This window comes from Zootoca vivipara, chromosome 2, assembly GCF_963506605.1.
Source record: "Zootoca vivipara chromosome 2, rZooViv1.1, whole genome shotgun sequence".
NCBI lineage: Eukaryota > Metazoa > Chordata > Lepidosauria > Squamata > Lacertidae > Zootoca > Zootoca vivipara.
Genome location: NC_083277.1, coordinates 47,906,297 through 47,920,343, shown reverse-complemented (window position 1 = coordinate 47,920,343; position 14,047 = coordinate 47,906,297).

Here is a 14,047-nt window from a genome sequence, read left to right as displayed (position 1 = left end):
GAAATACCCAAAAGATGGGGGGGTAGGCGATGGCCTGAACTTTGCCCTCCAATACGCCACACTTTTTCCAATGCCTAACCGCCAATACCAAAAAGTTGTGACGATTTGCTACGAGGTAGGCGGAAAACCAAGAGGCTGGAACCAATTTGCCAAATGGATAAAAATTCCTACCAGGCCCCTTGGGCAACCAACCAAAGTCCATAGCAATGCCAAGAGCATAGGAATGACCTAAAGGGAGGGTGGGCAGGAGATCTGATGCAAATCCACCCCCATCGTTCTGCCCAGACACTGAGGTCCAGTACCGAGGGCCTTCTGGCGGTTCCCTCATTGCGAGAAGCCAAGTTGCAGGGAACCAGGCAGAGGGCCTTCTCGGTGGTGGCGCCCTCCCTGTGGAACGCCCTCCCATCAGATGTCAAAGAGAAAAACAGCTACCAGATTTTTAGAAGACATCTGAAGGCAGCCCTGTTTAGAGAGGCTTTTAATGTTTAATTAATTATTTTATTTCATTTTTCTGTTGGAAGCCACCCAGAGTGGCTGGGGAAACCCAGCCAGATGGGCGGGGTATAAATAAATTATTATTATTATTGTTATTGTTATTGTTATTGTTATTGTTATTGTTATTGTTATTATTACAATAAGGACTCAGGGCTGCCGCGGCTGCTTAAACGCAGCCAAACCCCACCCCTGAGCCGGCCCTATTGGCTGGCTGCAGTAGGTGTGGCACAGCAGCTGGGACGGCTAAGGCAAGGGGCCGATACGCCTCCTTGCCAACGCGGGAACCAGCTCCCGCTCACAACTCCTTCCCTCATGAAGGAGGAGAGGCTTTAGATGCATTCAGTTCTAGGCAACTTCCCATGTTTCTGTGGAGGACTGAAACGGAAAGAACTGTGGCTTGTCTAAAAGGCCACATACAGAGTTCAAGTGGTGGGAAGGTTTGAATCAGTGACTTCGTGAATCACAGACCAATCTTTTTTTAGTCTCACTCATAAAATATAAGCCAGAAAGTAGAATTAGATCATGTGTATGTAGTGCCTGCTGAGATTAAAACAGTAGTTTGAAACCAGTCAAAAAATGGTAAATTTGCCAGCTGTACCCAACTTCAGTGAATGATAAACATATGTCCCAGGATACTAGATCAGGCCCGTGCAGAGGCAGGCCTCAGAGGGTTAAGCAGGCTGGGAAGCCCAGCCAGGGACCAGACTCTTATTTGTTTGAGTTTATAATTTTATTCTAACAAGACTCCTGCCCCAGGCCTCAAACAAGCTCTACACATGCCTGTACAGAGTAAGACAAAAATGTACAAAGTCTTTTTTTTATTTACCATCACACTACAGCATCTATAGGTAGGTGCAGAGTTGCGCCTCAACACAGTAACCAATAGGATGAAGACGCAAGAGGGTAGAAAACTGCCATATATTGGTCAATGTGGATTTTGTATACAGGGGTAGGGCAAGTCAAATAAGCAGTGAATCACATTTGTGAGAAGCTTTGAGAAATCTCATCTGCTCAGAAAGCATGCTAACTCAAATTAAGAAGCCTATTTAGAAAACCTTATGCTCACTTCACAGTCCTATGTTATGTTTTGTATAGGCTCCCCTGTAAAAGAAGGACCACAGAGTATAATATTTACAAAACTACAGTTACCTCACTTACAAGCTTCTGTAATAAAAAAAAAGTTCACTTAGTTTGGAAGTCCCTAACATTTAGTATCTTCAGCTTTATTAGCCTCCTAAGGTATATTTTATTTAAAAATTGCAACAAAATCCTGATTTATGAGCTGCAGCCATAGCTTAGTTGTTACCATATCCCATAACAGATGTTATTATACTGAGGTTCTTCTGCAATATTTTAACAGGCGGCTAAGGAAACAGCTACTGGGCATGAGAAAGAGAAATGGCTGGCTGCCATGCAGCCTCTTACTATGCCTTAAGTTTATTGGTTTTGACACACAAGTTGAGCAAACCTATCAAGAGCAGTTTGGCAACTGGGTCAAATTAATTGGTTTTCCTCAGGTCTGTTTCATAATATTGTGGTGCCTGTGAGAGCCAAGGCACCCTTGAGGTCTTCTCCTGGCACCCACAAAGCCTCTGAGCCCCTGCCCATCCACTGCTCCTTTGCTCATGACATGGTGAAGATAGTTACCTTTTCCCCATGAAAAGTACACAGAACTTAAGGGAGAAGTTGAAATAGGCACCCTTTAAAGTGAGTTCCAAAATGTCCTCATAAAACGTTTCTTTCCAAAGCTTCCTGCTTCCCCTAGTATAGAAAAACACTACACATTTGGTAAAGTAAAAATGGTTTACTTTGGTAAAACTTTGGCTTTGGTAAAACTTTGGCTTAGTCACAAAGCAGTGAAAGTTCCTAAATTACTGGTATAGGAACACATGAATAGCTTGTGAGAGGCATCTGGCTAAACTAAAGCAACCAGTTGAAGCCTCTTCACATGCTGAGTTCATTAGGTAGAAATGAAAGTGAACAAAGACTTGGGATTCAGCTACATTAGTAAAGAAAAGGCATTTTAAAAAGCATTTATAACACTGACACCAAATGGCGCTGTGGAGTTCCGTCTTTCAGCAACATGATTCCCCATTATGAGGTTTCAATGCGTTTTCCTGAAATGTTTTTTTTAATGTGTCTAGATCCAGCCCCAATTACCTAGTTCCTCCCAAGGTGAGAGGAAGTGGACATAGCTTAGCCTGGCAGAACAGCTTGTATTAACCCCTCCATGTATTACTTTAGCTTAAACATGTTCATTATATGAGGCTGGTTATCCAACATCCAACCCAGTCCCAAATTTGGTGTATTCTAGGTTTGTATCCTGCCCTAAAACCTCTTTTTAAAGCCAAACCCTAATGAGAGTTTCCTTCCTAACAGAAATAGCAACACGGTGGGGGAGGGAAATTTTTTTCTTCTGGATCAGGGCAGTTGCTACACTCCTGGCCATGATCAGCTCCTCCACTGCTGCTATTTGCATTTTTAGAAAGATTAATTCAAGAATATATTGTACTTCTGCAAGATTTAAATCATTTTATTTGGGGTGGGGGTGTTGGCCAAAATAAACCATCTGTAACCTATAACCAGTTCTAAGACTGAGGCTTAATCCGCCTTCTCTTACAGTAACTGAAAAGCAAGCACAAATGTCATTTGATCTGGCTTCTCCCAGAACATGCTAATCCCACCTTGCTTCTCCAAACTCAAATCCACACCCCACACCTGAAGCATTTTTATAATATTTTAACAACCCTGGTTTTCCCCAATGTATCATGGGATTAAGGGATCTTCTAACAACTCTCAGCTTTCTACACTTCTCAGTGAGTGCTGATACTATGCTTCTTGATGTACCTGTTAGGACCCTTTATCTGCTGATGAAGAGTTCCTATCGAAACAGTTTGTCATCCTGAAAAACTGTACTACGTTCTGGAGCATCCATTATCGCATGGTTACAGGATTGTGACTGTTGAAAGGCTTGTTTGCCTCTTTGATATTGATGGACTATATTGTCTAATTTTGCTCATGCAACAGTGATAGACTCATTTTCTGTGATTCTATTACATACAGTGGTACCTTGGTTTGCAACCGTTTTGGATTACAACCGTTTTGGATTACAACCACATCAAACCTGGAAGTGCGTGTCCCATTTTTTAAAAATTACAACCCTTTTGGGGGGGGATTACAACCCATTTTTTTGAAGGCCCCATTGGCAAAAGCGTGCCTTGGGTTACAACCTGTTTTGGTTTACAACCAGACCTCCAGAACGGATTATGGTTGTAAACCAAGGTGCCACTGAACTTTCTGTCTAAGAATTTCTAAGTTTGGAGCTTCTATTATTGCACGGTTACAGGATTGTGGCTGCTGAAAGGCTTGTTTGGCTCTGTGATATTGTTTGACTACTTGTTCTAATTTGGTTCATGCAATATTGATTGAATTGTATTATTTGTGACTCCATCATATATTTTCTGTTTAAGAATTGTGAAATAATACCTGTTGCTAATATTTTGTTATTACATTATTAGCCGCGTGTTGCCTGTGATTGTTTAGAGTGCGTACCAGATGGAGCTGGTAGACAGCTGCCCTGGACACAGAATTGACCTGCGCCTCCAAGGACAGCTGTGAGTCCAAAATGACACTCAAGCTGCACAACTGGGTCCTTCAGGGGCACACTTACCCCATTCAACATCTACCCTATTCAGCATATAACATATCTGTGGTAGTGATAAGAAAATAGAAGCTGCTCTAAACTGAGTCAAACCAGTGGTACATCTAGCTCAAGTTTGTCTGCGCTGATTGGCAGCAGCTCTCTTGAGTTTCAGCCCTACTTGGAGATGCTGAGGATTGAACCTGGGACCTTCTGCATATAAAGCAGAGACTCTACCCCGAGCTATGAGCCTGCCCCATGTGCCCTGCACATTAGTAGCAGGGCAAGAGAAGTATCTACTACTCTGTTTAGATTCATACTGCCTCTACTTGTATGATATTGGCCTGAAACTCAGAAAACTAGCTTGGTAATCTCATTCTCTCAATCCATAAACAGTAGATTGCTGGAAATAGGCATCAGAAATTTGGCTGCTACAAAGAAAGAAAGCTTCAAGTCTGGTCCAGGTCAGAGTTGTTTGACAAATCACCCGTTGTCTGTTACCATAACTTAACACAACACAAATGACTAAATGTAAATGAAGGGGATGAGTGGGTTCATAGCAGCAACAGCTCCATAATTTGCCTCAAGGCAAATGAAGTGAGATGAAAATGCAGAAACTGCAGTGAATGAGAAGCTTTTGGCCTTTAGGGATGAGAAGTTCTGTCAAATAACAGTTTGGCCTTCTCAGCAGAAGGTAGGTAGAGCTCAGGAATCCCTCAAGCTAAGAGTGACGGAGAGATACCCAAGACTGAATAAGCATGTGTGGCTGAAAGATCCCGTGAGTCCACATGCCATGTAAACAAGGGAAGTTGAGTCAAGAAAACACAGTCAATCTCCTTGTTCTGTTGAGCAGCCAAATTCATGAATCTGCAGGTCACACTTTTCACCAACCATATTTAGACCACTGGAAATTAGACGGATCCAGTTCTGTCTTCTTTATTAGCTTAGAGCAGGCACCCCCAAACTGCGGCCCTCCAGATGTTTTGGCCTACAACTCCCATGATCCCTAGATAACAGGACCAGTGGCTGGGGAAGATGGGAATTGTAGTCCAAAACATCTGGAGGGCCGAGGCCGAAGTTTGGGGATGCCTGGCTTAGAGTTCCCCACTGGCCCTTTCTGCGGCCTCTCCACTTTCCAAAGACTGATTAAACTAATAACAAAACAAAACAAAACAAAAAAACACCCGAGGAGCAAATCAATTCTTGCTACCAAGAAAAATGGAATAAATTGTGCAGGTTTTGGCAGCGCACATAATTGGTGCCTTTCTAATTTCAACAGCATGCAGTACAGACTGTGTTACATTAGCTCTAGTCCCACCCTCATGACCCGGGGCAAAATTTTACACTTTATTAATATTAAATTCCCTCCCACCTCTTCCTCAGGGTTTAGGGGTGGGAACGTCGTCTTCACTGAAGTCTTTGTCTTCTTTCTATGGAAAGAAAGGAAGAGAGTGATGCAATGGCTGCATGACAAATCCTCCCACGCCAAAGGGGGAGTGCCAAGATGGAACTCTGAACCCTTTTGCAGCATGTGAATATGCATTGCACACAAGCTGGCGCACGTTGGCTCCAAACATCAACACTGGGGTTTGGAGGGTGTCTCGTTGCCTTACAGATACCAAAGTTATCACATGCCCAGAGACTACCCAGTTGCCATCTGTGGGTTCAAAGGGGGCATATTGCTTCATCCTGAAACGCTCCATGCTCCTGACCCTTTTCCACTATGGGGCAGGGTTCTCATGTTCAACATCAGTGAATCATCCCTCTGCTATTATAAAACTTCTGTTCTGATGTGGCAAGATCTCATTTATTCGTGCTTGTTTTGCAGTTCTAATATGCATCCACACCATGGTTTGTAGCCAACGCTAGTGTTACTCAGAGAAGACCCACTGAAATTAATATACATGAATTTCAGTGGGTCTACTCTGAATAAGGACTAGCATTGGATACAACTGTATATGTAGCTTCCCCCAAAGAATCCTGAGAACTGCACTTCATCACACACAGAGCTACAATTCCCAGCACCCTTAACGTACTACAGTTCCAGTATTTGGGGGCTGGCAAAGCAACATGCATTGAATGTTGTCAAAGAGACTGAGAAAGCGGCTATGGCTTTTTGCAGACTGGCAGAGACTCTCAGTAGTATTGGGTGCTAGGCCAATGAAATAGTGGCCTCTTTGGTCAAGGGAGTGGTCACTATCAAACATTGCATTGTACATTCCCATTGATGGATGCAAGCTACACTCCAAGAAGAACCCTCTTCTGTCTCTATCAGTGCTTTGCTAGTCATGTTGCAACCAAACCAAAGTATTACATCTATTATTATGCCATGATAAACATGGTCATGTCACTTTGTTCTCTTACAATATGCCAGAATAGGAAAACAGATAAGAAAGTTCATTGTTGCTACAGTCAGCCCACTGTCCATGTTATTACTACTGTGTGGGGTAGGATGAGGGGAATACTGCATTTTGCATAATCTTGCAAATACCCAGCTCAAGACATATAATAATAATAGTGTCTTTTATCAAAAGATCGCAGAGCAGTGTACAGCATTAGAAACACATTGCAAAATATCAATGATAAAAACATAATAAAAGCATACCAACAAACAACCTAATAGTGATACCTTGGTTCTCAAACGCCTTGGTTCTCAAATGCCAAAAACCCGGAAGTAAGTGTTTCAGTTTTCAAATGTTTTTTGGAAGCCAAACGTCTGATGCGGTTGTCAGCTATTGTTCCTGCACCAATCAGAAGCTGCACCTTGTTTTTTGAACATTTCGGAAGTCCAACAGACTTCCGGAATGGATTAAGTTTGTTTTTGCTATTTATTTTGCCTTTTTGAGACTTTTTAAAAGACTTTTTTTATAAATAAAAATAAAAAAGTGATGGGTGGGTGCACAGCACAAACGGAGAGAACCATGAAAAGCAAAACCTTTGGTAAAGGCTGTTCTCCAGGAGAAGACCACGTATGCCATCTTCAGCTCCTTGGAGGAATGGTGGTATAGAATGTAATCATAGATTTATTTATTGTTCACTTTTAAATTTAAAGTGCAGGATGCTGAAACTGGGTGGGAAAAGAAGAAGGCTGAGCCAGAGTTAAAAGGAGCCTTCCCAGCCCTACTCAGCATTCCTGGTCGCATTGTGCTTTTACTTATGGATTTTCCCTGAACTGGAGCAGGAACAAGGGAAAAACAAAACTTTTATGTGAGCGTTGACAGCCTTACCCCTGAGCTGACAAATTATTTGCCAAGTTATCATTTGGTTCCTTGCATGGAGGTTTTACCACCTAGGTTTCCCCAAACTGATCATTATGTAAATACTGAAACAGGGACTTTTCAAAGTGTAACTGGTTGACCTATTTTAACTCAAGGTTCACACGGCATTTCCTGGATCTCACTCGCTGAAGCCAAGCTTGTGCTAACTTGGTGCACAAATGCCTTCTCTTCAGTAAACCAGAGCAGCATGAACAATCTGAATGAATGAAGGGACCTTTCTGCTCGGGGCACCCACTCACCCAAGCACATCTCAGAGAGAAGACTATCTCTCTTCCTCTTCCTTGCGTGTCAAGGAACAGGAGTTAGGAAGGCCGCCTCCAGCTTCTATGCAAATGATAAACCTCCTCTTTGGCCCTCTGCCATTGTCAGCTTACAATTCAGTACATGCAAGAGGCACCTTAGTCAAAAAAAGAAAATTAAAAAAGTGATGGGTGGGTGCACAGCACAAACGGAGAGAACCATGAAAAGCAAAACACAAAAGGAGCCTGCCTGAAAGATCAGACAGACATTTTTCTGTTGGGGCAACGAAAGGTTTGCTTTCCCATTGAAATTGACAAGCTGAAATTCAAGTCCTCAGATCAAAAATGGCATTTGTGACATTACAGACAGACTAAACCTTGTGTTTACCAAGGAAGGAGGTTGTTGAGGAGCAAGCTGGATGTTGAATCGTGTGTGTGTGTGGTTTAGATGCCCCATCCATTCTCTAGAAACAGCACTTGTAGGAGTGGGCAATGAGCCAAGTCCTTAAAAACAAGACTTTTAAAATAATAATAATAATATTTTTTATTGATTTTTTGACATATAACAGCAAAACATACATCACCCACACACCAACCCCAATACCTAAAATAAAAAACAAGAAACACAAATAAAAACATTAACATATCTAAACATAATAATAATAATAAAAACAACAACAGAAACATACATATATAGTTCAAAAACCATCCATCTTTTCTGACATTGTAAGTTGGCCTCCTCAGCCCCCCTTACTGTGGTTCATCTTATACCCTCTTTGGCAATTTCATAATCATCATCTTAACATTATTTCTTTCTATCTTAAACATGTTTATACCTTTTAAGTTTTACACCAAAATTCTATAATCATCCTTTTCATTATAGATTACATATTTATCATCTATATGACATCATACTCCTCTTTCCTTACATATTATATTTCTGCCTTAAACATACTTCTTCATTTAATTCATGTTATAAAATTCTTAATCTACTTTTACACTGTACTAAACTAAAAATTCTCTTCCTTATACTCTTTTTTTTAAAAAAAGACTTTAGTCCTATAGAAGGAGGAGGCTCAAAATATTTTTGATGCATGCTGGATCTTGAGTCGTCGGGGAAGGGCTGAATCTGCTTTACATGTCCAATTCCTGACATCTCCAGCTAGTGCTGGGAAAGAGACCTGTCTGAGACACAGCATGTCAGTGTAGACATTACTGAGGTAGATGAGTTATTGGCCTGACTTGGTACAACAGCTTCCTGTATTCCTGCAGAGGTTTCCACTGGAGGAAAAGGCGGAGTTGCCCTACTATACTGGTCCACCTACTATACTGTTCCAAAGCCACCCACCTTCAGCAACAGTGTGGAGTTCTGCTCATGGGAACCCTGGCTCCAAGTCAAGGTCAAAGGGTTCCCCCTTGCATGCTTGTTTGCTTGCTGTTGTTGTAATAGGAGGTATTAGAATCACAGAATTGTAGAGTTGGTCATCTAGTCCGACCCCCTGCAATGCAGGAATCTTTTGCCCAACATGGGGCTCAAGTCTGAGATGGAGAGTCTCATGCTCTAGCGACTGAGCTACCAAGGCTCACCTGATTTCTACTCAAAGTAGACCTGTTGAAATTAACGGACCTCTCTTAGTCACGCAAATTAATTTCAGTGGGTCTACTCTGAGTAAAGATTTATGCTTCTTCTGTAAGTATATAAGGGTGGTTGTTGTTGTTTTTTACGCACATGTGAAAAACTGAAACAGTCAAGAAGTAAAAGTATACATGGAAGAAGTCGGCTTACAGGGAAATGCCTTCTGCATTTTTCCTTGAAGGACAAAAGCACAAGCCTATTTGCATGTTATATTTTAAAAATGGATTGTTTCTTAAACACTTGTAACTGAAAGGCAGTGAAGTGTGCACACGGGGTTGTGGTGCCAGTAACCCACTATAGAAGTTAAAGGCGTGTCTGTGATTGCCACAAACCTTTCTAAGATAGCAGTCGGGTTGCATAAACTCTTGGCTGACAGCATCAGCATGATTCAGCATTTCTGAAGCTATTTCAATCCGTTTGCTTTCCGGTTAAAGGATGATTAAAGACATTTCTTTCTTTCTTTCTTTCTCACATGCTATGAAACAGTTATTACTGGCAGAATCAAGTTTCTGAATACTGAATAATATTATTACATGTTGGTACATATACCGCTCTACGGCTGGGGGGGGGAGATTTCCCCCCTTTAAAAAGATTTACAGTGGGCGGTGTTCAACTAAGGCTTACTCAGAGTAGACCCATTGAAATTAATGGGCCTTGTGAATCATGTTCATGAATGTCAATGGGTCTACTCTGAGTAAAACTTACTTAAATACCACCCAGTATCTAGTTTTCCAGTTGAGAAAAAGAGGGGCCCTTTCTAAATTGAGGTTAGAGGAGATTCCGTGTAGGACTTAAACATTCTGAGCACATTTACCTGGAAGTCAATTCCACGGCAGTCAACAGTGAATCCGATACTTTGCCTTGGGAAAACTTATGTAAAGCGAGATGAGCGCCGCAACCCCAGAGTCGTCTGCAACTGGACTTAACTGTCAGGGGTCTTTTACCTTTACCTTTTTATGTTTTTAAAAGTGGGTTGGTCATTGGGGCTTCCGGCTGTGCATTGGGCTCAGAAATACAGAGCAATAACTTCAGGGGCTGAGATAAACAGGCAGTTGAAACAAAGGAAAAAGACTCAGGATCCCATAAATGCAAAAGTGACGTGTTTCCTAGTAATACCGTATTATGCCTTGCGCTGTATCGGAACTTGCACATATCCCACAAACTGATATGTGTGAGTTCCAGATGTGTTGTATGAGCATTGAAACTGCCGTCATCTGGAAATGTCTGAACTGACTGGGAGACTCCGGGACCAGGGAGAAGAATCAGTGGAAGAAGACTGGAAGAAATTTAAAGTTGACTTAGAAAAGAATTATAAGATTGGTAATATTCAATAAAGGATTTGGAAGTATAAGGTGGTTGCAGAAGTAAGCTAGTTTAATGTAATGTGTGTTTAGATTTAGATGTTCTTATGCTCTTAAGACTAAAATTATACTGAGAGGTTTTGGAAATTTTTGTTTGAAAAGGCATTAAGAGTAATATTTAGATTTGATAATTAAGAAATAGAATGTTATTAAGATTTAGAAAGTGCTAAGTGATATATAGAAACGTAGAAGGGAGGGAAAGGGGGAAGTCGACAAAGATACGGAATATAAGATTGAGTGGTGTATTTTTATGTTTTTATTTTTGTTGTCATGGAATGTATATGATATGTTAGTTGGTTTTTTTAAATATCTTGTTATCATAAAAAATTAATATATTTTTTAAAAAAGAAACTGCCATCATCATCTTAACACTTTCTGTAACATCTGTATGGCAGTATGGCAGTTCAAGACTAGTGACATAAGAAATTGATTCAAGGATGGCTAATCACTTGGTTTTCTCATATACCTCTCTGCAGGTGTCCTATATTTGATTTAATTCCAGTGATACCTGACAGATTGATTGATTGATTGATGGATAGTTAGATTACACACACACACACACACACACACACACACACACATATATAGCATGTCCCTCAAAATCCCTCGTATTACGCTGTGTGCTTGCTTAATTTTCCTCTGAAAATATTCTTGTTCAGGTCTGTGTATAACTTAATACTCCTCAAGTAGGAGAACTTGCTCCAAATCCAAATATATGTAGCTTGGTTATTCCTTTTTGATGGTGAAAAGTATCCTGTGTCTTCTCTCAGTACCTTGTTCATACTTTGTGTGTTGCAGGATGAATCCTAGCACCAAGAGCAGGTTTCAGAGGAATGTCCTAATGGAATCCCAGCTCAGATGAATGCCTGGTAAAACTGAATCTGTGCTGTAAAAAAACCCCCAGTGTGGAGTAATAAAATACTTTGTACTGGGAGGGGAAATAATGTGAAAAGAATAAGATAAAGGTAGGGAAGAGGCTTAGGAGAAGCAAGGCGTAATATGTGCAAGAAGTGGTTATTCTAAATCCACGTACTTCAGTAACTCTGAGCCAGTTTATACAATGAATGTGATTCAGCCGCAAAACTTTTCTTCAGAACATCCTGCAGTGCACAGAGAAAACGAGCCCATCATGAAGAAGGATTCAGCTGACATGCTTGTCTTCTGTGTGCAGGGAGTTTGGATAGGTGGGTGGGTTAGACTAAGGAATCCCTCTTTCTGCACTTTAAAACAATGCAGCCCAGGATAAGCTGCTGGTTGGTATAAAGTAAAGAAGGGGGTAGTGTGTAATTCTTTTTCTTTTGTCTTGAGCATAACTCTCTAAGAATATTTCCAGAAGCCTCTCAAGTCCAAATTCTGTAGGTGTCTGCGCTGTTGTTTTAAAAAAATGACAGTAGCTTTTTAAAGGGACCGCAATACCTTGTTCGGTTCATATTTGGAAAGACATTGGGAGAATTGCTTGCTTCTCTGTGTCTCCAGTTGTCCAAGATTTTCTTCCCCTTTTGAATGCATTTAAATTCCTCATGGGAAGGTTCTTTGGGAATGTGCGTATAAAATCTCCAGCATGCTAATTGTAACAATGTGTAATATTTTTTTTTCCTGTTTGCCCATCAGGAAATCAAATATAATTTTATGGCACTGCCACCATAACCAGTCTAGACCGGCATGTGTGCAGAATGATGCAATTTGCAGCACTCCCTGAAGGATAAAGCCAGGCCATGCTATCTCATCCTGTATCCCTCATATGATGTGAGGGGGTGGCAAGTTTTTTTTAAAACTCTCTTCCTCCCTTCTGTCAACAGAAGAACACCAGAGAACAAGAAAATCACTGAGCTTATCAATATTATAAAACAATTGGAACTGAATCACTGGGCATGGTCAGCACTTAGGGTGGTAATCATAGATTCATAGAATTGTAGAGTTGGAAGGTACCCCCAAGGATCATCTAGTCCACCCCCCGCAATGCAGGAATCTCAACGAAAGCATCCCTGACAGATAGCCATTCAATCTCTGCTTTAAAACCTCCAAGGAAGGAGAGTCCACCACCTTCTGGGGGGAGTCCATTCCACGGTCAAACAGCTCTTACTGTCAGAAAGCTATTCCTTATGTTTAATCGATAAGTTTTACTAAGTGTAGACCGATTGAAATTAATCAGCCTAGTTTAGTCATGTTCAGTAATTTCAATGGGCCTACCCTGAGTAACATTTAGTTGAGCAGAACCCTTAGTGTTTTCTACTTTATTTATTTATGTAATACATTTATATCCTGCCTTTTCTCCAGGGAGCTCTAGGTGGCATACACACTATCTATCCCCCCCCCTTTTACATTTTATTCTCACAACCTTGTGAGGTAGATTGGCTCTTAAGCCCACCCGCTGTGGGCTTCATGGCTGTGTGGGGCAGCTCAGGCACCTGGGAGCGAGGCTAGTTGCCCATACGGGCGGGGCAAGCCTCCCACTGAGCGAGGTGGGCCAGGGCAGGGGCCAGCTACCTCCCCCTCAGCTAGAGGGTGGCTGCGGCCAGGAGGAAGGCAGCGGTTGGGGCACCCTGCAGGCTATGTGCCACACACAGCCCACTGCAGCTCCAGTGACCCCCCCCCGTGACCCCCCGCCTCCCTTCCTCCGCTACTGGTGTGGGGATTTGAACCCTAATCTCCTGGGTCCTAGAAAGCAGGGAAGAGCAACTTGATGTATCAAATACATTCACATATGCACAAACAATGCTTGTCGTGTGGGGGCCCAGGAGTTCATTTATGTCACAAAAAAACTCAGCAAACGTGGAACGAGGTGGAAGTCAGTTATGCTGCATTTCTCCAAAAAGTCACAGGCAAGACACAGTTACAACCTACTCACACGTTTTACCGATTTAGCATACCAAAAGATCATTGTGATCCCTTATTTGAAGCAGCAGAGCAATGAAAAGTTGGTGGCGATTTCAATGCGACTTAAATCCCAAATGCTCTTCGGATGACATCTCAAGGGAGGGGAAAACTTGCACTTGCCACCCCTAGTCATGATGGTGGCCAAGCATTCAGCCAAAGAGCCTACATGCATAGATGTTACAGGTGTTTATAGGCCATTGTTATGCATCACCTACATGGGTGAAAGGTGGACTTTAGCAGGGTGGACTTTTTTGTGTGCTAAATCTTAGTTTGTTGTGTCAATTGGAGCAGGCAAGTCCACTCCATTTCAAAACAGGCCAACTTCAAACCATGGTTCGAAGCTTGTTAAACCAAGGGGAGTTTGTCATAAACCACAACCCCTGGTCTGGGAAACACAAGATTCAGGGGAAGGGGGAAAATGTTCTTCATGTCTTCCTCGCTAGGAGGATGAGAGGGTAGTGCACAAACCTAAGGCTCACTTGAGTTCATTACAGCTTGTGCTTGTCCTGCTAAGCCATGGT